The following is a 12,647-nucleotide window of genomic DNA, read 5'->3' as shown; positions in this document are numbered from 1 at the left end:
TGCGATCTAACCCAGCGCCCCATGCTACCGGTTGAGCCACACCCCCAGCCCCTAAGTTTCACCCTTCTCTCTCTCTCTCTCTCTCTCTCTCTCTCTCTCTTTTCCTTGACCCCCTCATCCTATTACTCCTTTCCTCCTCCAAGGCAACACACACACACACACACACACACAGACACACACACACACACACACACACACACACACACACATATATATATATATATATATATATATATATATATATATATATCCCGGAGGTCGACCAGTACACCCCCAACGAAAGAGGTCGACCAGTTGTCCCAATGTAAATACTGCCTGGGTAAGTGAAATTATGTGTGTTTTTCTTTTGGTTGGCTTTGATGTGGGACTGGGAGTGCTACTGGAGTTTTGACGCATTGCACTCTGCCTGCCTCATCCTCCCGAGTCCCTGGGATTACAATCCTGTGCCACCAGGGGCATCTGTGTGCAAAATGGAGTTCGCAGACTTCTCTTGTCTCATTTCTTCCTCTGTTTTCTCCTCCTCCTCCTCCTCCTCCTCCTCCTCCTCCTCCTCCTCCTCCTCCTCCTCGCCCCGCCCTCCCCTCCCCTCCCCCACCCGCACCCTAACCTCCCCCTCCCCTCCCCTCCCCTCCGCTCTCCCTCTCCCTCTCCCTCTCCTCCTCCTCCTCCTCCTCCTCCTCCTCCTCTTCCTCTTCCTCCCCCCATCCCCCCCCCGCCCAAGTTAATTTGTCAATGGTTTCTTTTTAGCTATAAGTGGCGGTAGGATGACTCCACGAATATTCCTTATTTCAAGTGGGGACATTCTTTCCTAATCGGGAGTTCAGTTTTAATTGCATGCATCAAATCATTACTTGTGTGGGTCTGGGCTTTTTCTTCTCTTGGTGGTCAGTACCTGGAGAGGAATGTCACAGCCAGGGGGGGGGTGCTCTTGAGTGTTTCTGCATTTCTGTCCTTCCTTGCCCACCAACTCAACTCTCGCTCGCTCCCTCTCTCCTTCCCTCCTTCCTTTCTTTCACTTTTGCTTCACTGTTTCTTTCCTGCTGGTGCTGGTGCTGGTGGTGCTTCCTTTCGGTTACTTTTCTTTATTTTTGTTCTTGATTTTTTTTTTTTAATATTTGCTCCCCCTCCCCCGGCCTTTCTCTCTCTCTCTCTCTCTCTCTCTCTCTCTCTCTCTCTCTCTCTCTCTCCTCTTCCTGTTGCTGAAAGCTTGGCCCAATCCAATAAGGATGGCAAGGTCTTGAGACACAGGAAAAAAGGCTTATGGCAGCACTGGCAAAGCAAAAACACAGGGACTCTTCTGCACGTCAGCAACAACAGGAGGTTTTGTAGAGGAGATTCAAAGGCCACCTTGCACTTCTTCCTGGCCGCAGTTGTAATTCGGCTTCTTACTTTTGATAAGAGTCATTTCTGACATCCTCTGGTCTCCAAAGTCTATGTGACTTCAAGACTACGCTGGGCGTGGACTCAAGGACAGATAAGTCTGCCTAAAACAGGGAAGAAAGGTGATATGATTTCCACTGGATTGAATCCAGAAGTACCTAACCACCACCACGGAGTTACACCTCAATTTTTTTTTTTTTTTTTTTTTTTTTGAGAGGGAGTGTCCCTTGATTGCTCATGTTGGCTAACATCAAAGGAGACAACATCCTATCTCAGTCTGTGATAAACCCTGTGGTGGTGTTATCACATGGGGTGGGGGGGGGTGTCCTTCCCCTTCCCCTTCCCCTTCCCTCTCTCCTTTCTCTATTTGCTGGTTAAAGCTCAAGGTCTCTGGAGGTTGCCTGAGTACTCCCAGGACCTCACCTTCTCTGGTGAGTAGCTGAGGTGGTGGTTGCTGGACACGGTCCTACCATTCTGATCTTTCACTACTCTTACTGTTCTCTTCCAGGACTTTTGGATCGACTTCGTTCTTCCAAGGATGGTGGAATGATGACAAAGATGATTTGGGACACTTTTTTTTTTTTTTTTTTTTTTTTTTTTTTTTTTTTTGGTGGTTGTTTTTCCTCCCGGATGGCTGTCAAACCTGCAGCAGCACACACAACCGTCCATCTCGAAGTGAAGAATCTCTAAAGGATCTTCAAGGAAAGCATGGACAAGGAGGATTCGGTCCCGGGAGACTCTTGACACGAGATGGGAAATCCCCCCCCCCCCCCCCATTTCTTCTGGAAAGTACCTAATACCAATAAAGACAGGACAAAATGCAGCACAGGCTGGCTGGCTGGCTGAGGTTTATGTAGCGCCGAGTAGTTCTACAGGTAAAATTGGATCCCAGAGCAACTGTGCAGCTACTCAGGGTCCTTGCCTTCCCCAACTGTCCCCTATGGGACCGAAGCTGCTCCCTCCCCTAAGGCTTTCTCAGTCAGCTAATCCTCCACACTTAGGAGTGGTGAAGGTGGGACACACGTTTTAGGCTTGCTTGGCTTCTTCAGTCGGATCTCATCTTGCCACCGGGTCAGAAACACAAGCATATACACGAGAATGTGCATAGCGACGGGTTTCCACCCTGTGGAACTTGGGAGTCCACAGTGAGTGGTCTGTGGTCTGAAAAGGGCAGCCTCGTTAGTTGCAGTCACTGAACGCTAGGTGGCGCAAAGCTACCGTCATTTTGGAAGGCCTGCCTGAGTTCCATTTCCAGTTTAGATATAATCTATCTACATGTGTAGACATAGATAGATAGATAGATAGATAGAGAGACAGACAGACAGACAGACTTAGATATGTATATCTATATCCATATACAGATCACTACGCTGCAAGCCGCCGCGTCATATCTTCCTCTCTTCCCTCAGCCTACTGAGTCCCTGGAAAGACAGATGGGCACGGGCCTCAGTGCGGTTGTTCCCCCGCCCCCCCTCCCCCATACAGTAAAGTCCCCCGGAAGCACTGGGGGGGGGGGGAGGACATACCTCTTTCACCCCTGGTATCTGATCACTTTCCTTAGCCTTTAACATGCCCCACCTAGGAGATAGCTTCTGTGCCTCTGCCCGACCCTTGGAATTTGAACTATAATCCACACTTCCCCCATCCCACTCACTCCAATTCCCCAGCAGTAGTCCCTCCCAAGGCTGTCACCACTAGAGGTCCATAGTAAACACCTTCCCCCACCCCTGAGAGTTATGAGGGAGGGCCTGGATGAGGTTAAGAGAGAAACAAACAAAAACAAAACAGTGATGTTTCCTGTGTGTGTGTGTGTGTGTGTGTGTGTGTGTGTGTGTCTAGTGTGTACCGGTCTGCGCACAAAACCCAAACAGGATGAATTTGGGCCTGGGAGAAGGAGAGGGAGGCCCTTCCTGGGTTTACTTTCTGGGGAAGGGAAGAGACAAAAGAAAAAAGGTGAGGGTGTTGCCCAGCAATCAAGACCGTTTGTGGACCAATGCCCAAGGCCCTGGGTTTCTTCCCCAGCCTAGCATCACAAAAGAAACAAAAGTAGTGAACAAAGAGAGACTCAAACAACCAAAACAGGCAAGGCAATCTCATCTCAAAGTGCCCACGGGAAAGGAAAAAAAAAAAAATTGAAGACTGCCGTGCTGGGCTGGGATGGGCTGGGGTCCTTTATATCTCAGCGTTGGAGTGCTCGCCTAGCATATTCGAGGCCCTGGGTTCCATCCTCGGCTCCAGATAAAAAGAAACTAATAACATAAAGGCATTGTTTCCAACTAGGCCAAATAAATAAATAAAATCAAGACACTAGAAGAGACCTTGCTCACACAGAAAAAAAAAAAAAGCGGGTGGGGGGGGGGGAGATCAAGATGGAAATCACTCTACCCTTGGCATCCAATAGACAAATAAGGCTCCCCATACGCATGTCAGGGTTTCCTTGGTGGGGATGGAACTAAAAACCAGCCCCTTACACAGGGGCTGGTTTCTGACTGGAGCCTGGAACTGGGGACTGAACACAGACACAGTTTACCACTGAGCTAAACCAACATCCCCTCCCCTTTTTATACAGATATTTTTATACATTTTTGGTAAATCCATTGATTTATGAGTTGAACCCAGAAGCGCTCACTTGAACACTGACTGAGCCACATCCCCATATTCAATTTATCTATCTATCTATCTATTCATTTGTTTTCTGGCTTGCTTGCTTGTTCTAGTTAAAGCTTGGTCCCAGGGTTTCAAAAACTGACTTCCAGACTCACGTAGAAAGGAATCAAGCCTTTATTAAAGCACAAGTAGTGGCGACTGAGCAGAAGAACATAAAGCTGTTCCCCTGGCCAGCCCCAAACAATTGCAAGGGTGCCCCTTATAAGACTGAAACCTGCAAAAGGGACGTTTTGGGGGGAGGGGGCGTCTAGCTAATGCAAGCAAGCCAAGTTACAGAAGCGGGAGAGTGAAGTCAGGCAGAGGGACGCTCAGCCAATCACAATCAGCCTAGCCACTCCAGTGACAGAAGCATAGCCCCCCCCCCCCCACCCCCACACACACCGTTATGGGCTAGTTACAGAAACAATGTCCCATCACGTAGTTCCGTGTTCTTAAAGGTTTCTATAGCACAAGGAAAAGAACATCTTGCCCCAGTCATCACCCTTCTACTTGGCCTGGTTGTTTTACAGAATGGAGACATAAAACAAAACGGAGTCCCATTTGCTTTTACTATCACAACTTTTCTTTTGGAGACAGGGGTCTCGCGAGGTTACTTTCTCTCGCTATGAGCTTACAATCCTTCTCTCAAGCTCCTCCTGATCCTCTGGGGGGGGGGGGGGGGAGGACACACATGAACCCCCAACCCATGCCTGGCTAAGCCTTGCATTTTAATTTTTTTCCCCTTTAATTTCTTGAGTTGTAGATGGATGGACACGCTATCTTTACCCTATTTGCTTGTTTGCCCCTTTGTTTTGGGTTCTGTGGTGCTCAGGATCGAATCCAGCGCCCCACACGTCCCAGGCAAGTGGTCTACTACCGAGCTAAAACCCTAGCCCAAGCTTTGCATTCTATAATGAATACATTTCCTTCTATGCTGAAGGAACACAGACATATTTACTGTACAACAAGCCCAGAGATCTTCACATCAACAGTTGCCTACAAGTCCTACGTACATTCATTGACCTTTGACTTTGGAAGCCACGTTCAGAATCTATGACTCTGGCCAGATAACTGCCACGATGTGGTTTTTGCTCACCAACAGTTGGACCTAGGTGAACAGCTTGGACTCAAGTGGACAAATACTCTTATGCATTCAGAAAACAGTGCCACTCACCTGGTACAGGAGTATTCTTTCAACAAACGATCCCCAAACCCTTACTTACTCAATTAAAACTAACAGATGTGAAAACTGGTCATTAATGGCACAGATCTTTTTATTTATTTATTTATTTTTAAAATTTTTTTAGAGAGAGTGTGAGAGCGAGAGACAGAGAGAGAGAATTTTTAAATATTTATTTATTTAGTTAGTTAGTTAGTTAGTTTTCGGCGGACACAACATCTTTGTTAGTATGTGGTGCTGAGGATCAAACCCGGGCCGCACGCATGCCAGGTGAGCGGGCTACCACCTGAGCCGCATCCCCAGCCCCAAGCACAGATCTTTTTTTTTTTTTTTTTTAAATCTGAATGTTACACCGAATGCATATGTTAGAACTTCCACATGTGTCACTGACTATGGGATAAGTTTAGAGCTTCGATACAATACACGTTCTAATAAAAAGGGCACTAATTGGTGACCTCTCATGTAGGAAACCTATATGTCTTCAAGTGTACCGACTTTTGAAGAATAAAATAATCTCTCACACACAGCATACTACTCTACTCCCCAGATGTGTACACATCTCCAGTGACAGACATGTGGGGTGATTCAGGAGAATCACAAGACTAACACAGCCTCAGCAACTTATGGAGCCCTGCGGTAATGAGAGAGAGAGAGAGAGAGAGAGAGAGAGAGAGAGAGAGAGAGAGAGAGAGAGAGGGGGGGTAGGTGTTGGGGGGGGTGTTGCTCAGAGGCAAAGCATCTCAGAAGGAAGAGGGGGAATTTATTATAATAAGAAAACATAAGAACTGAACCTTTACAGCAACAAAACTCTGACGACTCTGCTGACACTCTGTTGTTCGAGGCCTAACAAGGTTATCAAACAGAAAAGTGATTTTCTGGATGGAAATTCTAAATATTTGTTAGCCAATGGGCAGATAACCCACCCTGAAAGTCAATATAGCCTTCACCTATGATTAGGGAGGGGGAGGGAAGGAAAAAGAGAAAGGAAAAAGGATATGGGTTTTAACATGAGCCTCAGTGGCTGAGCAGTGAGACTTATACTCAAAGCATATAAAGTGGACCCCTGTTACATTTTCTTTCTGACCCCCCCCCACCTCCCCCCCCCCCCCCAGTTCCTTGATTTGACTGTTGGGAGAAAATTTTTTTAAAAAAGACAAAAAGGACAACAACAGCAACAGACAGAAACCACAGCCACCCTTACGAATTTCTGAATTTACATGAGTGAATTACTCTTCTTGATTCTCAGTAACATAGTTTATACTTTTCATGGTTTTTGGTTTGTTTGTTTGTATGTAGTTAAAAAAAAATCAGAAGAAATTATTGGTATTCATTGCATATAGAGTGACCCATGTTAGCTGGATCTTATCTCTCAGTTGCAAAGAAGGGGGGGGGGGGCGAAAGGGGGGAGGGGTTGTTGTTGGTGGTGGTGGTGGTGGTGGTGGTGGCAAAAAGCAACCTGGAACCTGCTTTACCTAGGCTACTGGTTTGATAAAGTCTTCCTTACATGGATGTGTTGTAGGGACAAATGAGGCAAGGCACCGACCGAACAGAGCAGGAAAACGGTTTTATTTGGCTGCAGCCAAGTTCAGAGGACACGGCTGGCTTTTGCTGTAATGAATTAATCCCCTGAGTTCAGGTAGTTTCAGAGTTTTCTACCGAGCATGTAAGGGGAGGGGCTCAGAAACTCATGGTCAGCAGAAGTTCACATAAAAGCAGCTTTTTCTCTCACTGTTCTGGGCATGTTAACCCCTCGAGGACAACACCTGAGAAGGGGAGAGCTTCTTCTCCCCTGTCTAGTCTCCCCCTGCCAGCTGTTACCATGGAGTCCAGTTGGTAACTTCTTCTCGTATCTTAAACCTGTAGACATCTCTGTGAAGTCCAGCTCAAGGCCAGAGGCCTTGTTTGCACATTTCTTCAAAGTACTATTCTGGATATGTTTGTGAAAAACTAGTAAGGGGGAGTGCTGGTATCTTCTCGGCCAGTGGCCAAGTAAACAGGGCGACACGAAAATAGGAAGTTTATCCACCTTGAGTTCTTTGGCAGAGACTCTTCGGCTGCCTGACAGACCTAAAACCAGTCTGGGTGAAGATTTCTGAAGAGGCCCAGTTAAGACTTTTCAGTGGAGAAAGGGGGTGCCACTTCAGATGATGAATCATCGCAAAGACACATTGGACTGACCCAAACACATCACATATTTTAAGATTCTTCTCATTCACGGCAAAGAGTAAGCAGTTTTACCTAACAATAGTTTGGTTTCAAAAGGCTTTTTTTTTTTTTTTTTTTTAAATCTAATCCCCCTGCTTTTCCCTTAGAGCTCTTCTCTTTTCTCTAGGAAAACTCTACTCTTAGTCAGAGGTCCAAATCTCCGTTCAAATGACACAGGAAAAAAAAAAAAAAATTCTCTCAAGCACCTGGCCCCCTCCTGCCCCAAACAAAAAAGTTCTGGGTGATCAATGAATTTAAGAGGCAGGAAGAATGGATCATTAACAGAAATGAACATAACCACAGTTACTACTTTCTAAGAATTGGAAAGAATTACCCAGGGCAGAGCTTCCAATTGAAACACTGTAATTATTAGAGAACAAACAAACAAAGAAACAAACAGACAGACAGACAAACAAAAACCCTGAAGTACAAGAGACTCTCCCCTTCTCTCTCTATAACTTACACACACACACACACACACACACACACACACACACACACACTCTCTCTCTCGCTTGATTTTCAGTTTCTCACTTAGTGGAGCACCCCTTTTCTTTAGGATCAATCTCCTCCTAGGTTTCTTTTTATACCAAAGGGGGGCAAGTTACACATGATCCAGGAGAAGGAGGCCAAAGCAATCAGATTACTAAGGAACATCAGGAGAGAGAAATTAAATGCTGGTGGACACATTGAACCAATGCTCTGAAACAAATGATATTCAAATTAACCTCTTAGTTTAGTTTTAAACCAATCGGTCAGCATAAATGCAGAGTCAGAGAGACAAACTGACCCTTAAAACAGATACGCGAAACCATACTGGAATTTGAAACAGGTTGGGAATTGTGAACAGCCTGGAGAGGCCACATTTTTCTTCCTTCAGGGGCAGTGGGAGAGACTTTGCACTGCCTTTTGTTATGTAAATTAGAACTGAGACCTGCCCGCAAGCAAGCCCGGTTTAGTGTAAGAATCTTACTTCCCCGCCCGCCCTGATAACTGGCACCCCATCCTGACAGAAAACAAATTTTCCCTTGCAGACAAAGTGGTAGGAACCCAAAGTGGCTGGAACCACCCCTCCCCCTCCCCCCCCCCCCAAAAAAAAAAAAAAAAAAAAAACCACAATGGCACCGAGAAGGAATAGTACAAGTACCTGCTCTCTCTAGGCTACTGATTTGATAAAGTTGACACTTTGTTGGGGGTATTTCAATCTCACCTTGACCCCTGACCTGCCCCTCTCAAGAGTTTGTGAAAGATGGATGCTGCTATTTCTCCCTGAGATTTGTGAATCTACAGGTTTATACTTTCTTTGGGTTTAATCCGGTTCTTGAAATGACTCCTGGCAGTGGCCAACATGCCCGACCTCCAGCTTACTTTTGTGTTGTTCAGAGAAGAGTTGTGGTGTGATTTCATCTTTTAGACTTTGTGGAGATTTGGTTTATGTTCCATTCTACGGTCAACTTTGGTAAACATTCCGTATTCGCTTTAAAAGAATGTCTGCTGTGTGGTGGTGGCCTTGCAGTGTTCTGAACATGCCCATTAGGTGTGGGTTGTTCGCGATGTAGTTCTGCTGTCCTTTGTTACTGATTATTTATTTATGGCCTAAGTCGTCAGCTGCTAAGGGATGAGTGTTCTCGCCTCTTTGCCATAATAGATTTATCCATCGTTTCTTTTAATTCTCTCTGGTTTTCATGTAGGTATTTATTTATTCATTCATCCATTTATTTATGTATTTATTTATTTTTCAGCTGTAGATGGACACAATATCTTTATTTTTATTTATTTATTTTTATGTGGTGCTGAGGATGGAACCCAGGGCCTCACGAATGCAAGGCAAGCACTCTACCACTGAGCTACAATCCCAACCCTCATGTAGGTATTTTGAGGTTATTGAAAGACTTGCACACTACCTTAAGATTGTTGAATGCTTCCTCAAACATCTGACTGTTTATCAATGTGCTATGTTCCTCCTACGCCTGGCAGTGATTGTCTTGTGTGTACCTTGAAGTCATACTGAAAATAAAATAAATAAGTGACTGGGTACAGTGGCCTATGCCTGTCATCCCAGACACGCTTCTCTCTCTCTCTCTCTCTCTCTCTCTCTCTCTCTCTCTCTCTCTCTCTCACACACACACACACACACACACACACACACACAGCCGAGGCAGGAGGATCGAGAGTTTAAAGCCACCCTCAGCAAAAGTGAGACACTAAGCAACTCAGTGAGACCCTGTCTCTAAGTAACATACTAGATAGGTAGGGCTAGGGGATGTGGCTCCGCAGTCAGTGAGTGCCACTGAGTTCAATCCCTGGTTACAGGCCTCCTCCAATAAATAAACAGATAAATATATACATATGTTTATTTTGTTTATTTAGGTGATGATGATGATTTTAATGTGGTGCTGGGATTGAACCCTGTGCCTCATACGTACTTGGTAAGTGCTGTACCATTGAGCCACAACACCAGACTGACAACACCATGAAGTGCTCTTGCTCAGACTGTGGTCTCTCCTGTGTGGCTGGGGAGGGCAGGGGTTGGGTCCATTTAGGGCTGATAGATATTGGTTGCACTGCTACTTCTTAGATGAAACAGTGCGTAATATGTGCACACAGATAAAAATGAAGGTAGAGATGGCAAGCTTTCTCCAGCTTGATTTATCCCAGAGCATGTGGTGTTTCAGTCTAGGGCAACAGACCATGCTTTTTAGCCAAGGCAGCCTCACTTAGAGCCCTGTTACAGCTTCTTATTACCAAGTGCCTAAATGTAAAATTTGGCTCCGTGATATTGATAGATCAATAAAAATAAAAATACAACAACAAAAAAAAAAAAAAAAAAAAAAAAAAAAAAAAAAAGAAAGAAAGAAAGAAAAAGATAAAATGGCCAAACAGACAAAATAGAACTCCACAAGGAAGAATCCTTTTTCCTATTATGATTAGTATTCTTTTTTTTTTTTTTTTTTTTCTGTTTCGTAGTACGTTGTCGGTGGACAGCACACCTTCTTTCGATTTGTTCCTTTTTGTATGGCGTGCTAAGGCTCAAACTCTGTGCTAGGCCGGTCCTCTGCCACTGACCCAAAGACACAGACAGCCCCTAGACAAGAAAGGATTCTCAGAGGCTGGTCATCTTCCAATTTTTTTTTTGTACTGAAAAAGCAGGAAACACAAAGCCCAAAGACAAGCAGATCAAATTCCCAAGCAACCGATTTCAAACTGATTTTTACATGTTTCCGTCAATTCCTACATAGTCTGGATGGATCCAACCGTGGCCTATCAGTCAGTCGGCCTGACTAATTGTGGCTTCACCGTGGTGGTTTCGGTTTTGAAGTCCCACACCGCCGGATTCTCTAGGGGTGCTGGGCAGACTGCCGGCGCCTCCTGCTGCTGCGGGGGACCCTGGCGCGGGGTGGGGGGGGGGGTGGGGGTGGGGGTGGGGTGGGCAGCTGGCGGGACGTGTCCAGGTGACTTTCTACGACCCCTGCTAAGCGGATCTCGCTGACACCGACCGAGGTTCCGCGTCCCTTCCGCCTGATTTTGTTGACGGTTTTCGAGCTCCCCCTGGTGGCCGCTTTTATAGGAGCGTCTTAATCCACTTCTGAGAAGTATCTGTTCAGGTCCTTGGCCCATGGATTGATTGGATTATTTGTTTGATTCTTTTTTTTTTTTTTGGCTTTTTGTCCCCCCCCCCACCCCCCCGTTGTTGTTGTTGTTTCGCTCTGGGACAAGGGCCCACGCTTTTTAGCCAAGGCAACCGCTCTTAGAGCCCTGTTATAGCTTCTTATTACCAAGTGCCTAAACGTAAAATTTGGCTCTGTGACCCAATGGAAAATGACTTGCGGTTTAAGAAAATGCTCAAAAAACAACAAAAAACTCAGGTAAACAGATAGGTAAATAGACGGCCATTTGTAGCGGCGGTGGAGGCTGCGTTCCGCAGGCGCTGCGGAGAAGCTCAGAGGAGCCAGTCCCCGGCCGCTGCAGCCCCTGACCCCTGCGCTCAGTCGGCTTCTCTGCGCCTCGGGCAGCACCAAGTCAGCCCCGGGGCTTGCTGCCGCGCCCAGAGTCCTTCCTGGCAGCTCCCGGCGCTCGGGACCCCCGCCCGTCCGCACACGTCCCCGAAGCCGGGCCTAGGGCGGGCGGCGGAGGCTCGGCGCGGCTCGGCGCGGCACGGCCCGGCTGGGCTCCGCAGTTTTGAAGAAATCTATACGTTTCAAAGACAGATTCTCAGAGTAAAGGATCGTGATGAGTTTCCAATGATTTTAATTGGTAATAAAGCAGACCTGGATCATGAAAGACAGGTTACACAGGAGGAAGGACAGCAGTTAGCATGGCAACTTAAAGTAACATACATGGAGGCATCAGCAAAGATGAGGATGAATGTAGATCAAGCCTTTCATGAACTTGTCCGGGTTATAAGGAAATTTCAAGAGCAAGAATGTCCTCCTTCACCGGAACCAACTCGGAAAGAAAAAGACAAGAAAGGCTGCCATTGTGTCATTTTCTAAGAATCCCTTGAATTTTAGCTACCAACTCCCAGGAAAAGCCCTCATCTCCTCCTCCTCTCCTGATGGTTTACCTCATGTTGGTACCTTTCTAGCCTTAGACAAATGATCACCGTGTTAGCCTTAGACCAAGAAGCCGGCTAATCCTTTCCAGACCAATTTAAAGGAAACACTAAGGCTGCTTCAAAGATGATCTGATTCTTTCTAAATACATGTCTACATATACAGACATATTCTTCTTTTAAGGGCTTACATCTTAATAGGGATGAATCAGTTGTGCAACCTAAGCTGTTTGCTAAGCTGAAGTTTTAGGTTGTGAAATAATTTTTAACTTCTGGAATCATATTACCTACTGTTATTCTAACATCCACAGGAGGGTTTTTTTTTTTTAATATGAATTTTTTGCCTATCTTTAAAGATTTTGATGTCAACCTTACATAACCTTAAATACACTGAACGGAGTTTACAAAATTGAGACATATCAGACCTTTCTTGATACTACAGCTTTTCTTTCCCAGTGGCCAAAATACCAAAATACCTATTGTATTTATGGATTAAAACCTGCTTCTCGGGGCTGGGGATGTGGCTCAAGTGGTAGCGCGCTCGCCTGGCATGCGTGCGGCCCGGGTTCCATCCTCAGCACCACATACAAAGATGTTGTGTCCGCCGAAAGCTAAAACATAAATATTAAAAAATTCTCTCTTTAAAAAAAAAAAAACAAAAAACTGCTTATCAAGCCTGTGATG

Source organism: Marmota flaviventris, unplaced genomic scaffold (genome assembly GCF_047511675.1).
Source record: "Marmota flaviventris isolate mMarFla1 unplaced genomic scaffold, mMarFla1.hap1 Scaffold_156, whole genome shotgun sequence".
Taxonomy (NCBI): Eukaryota; Metazoa; Chordata; class Mammalia; order Rodentia; family Sciuridae; genus Marmota; species Marmota flaviventris.
This window is presented reverse-complemented; position numbering follows the sequence as displayed.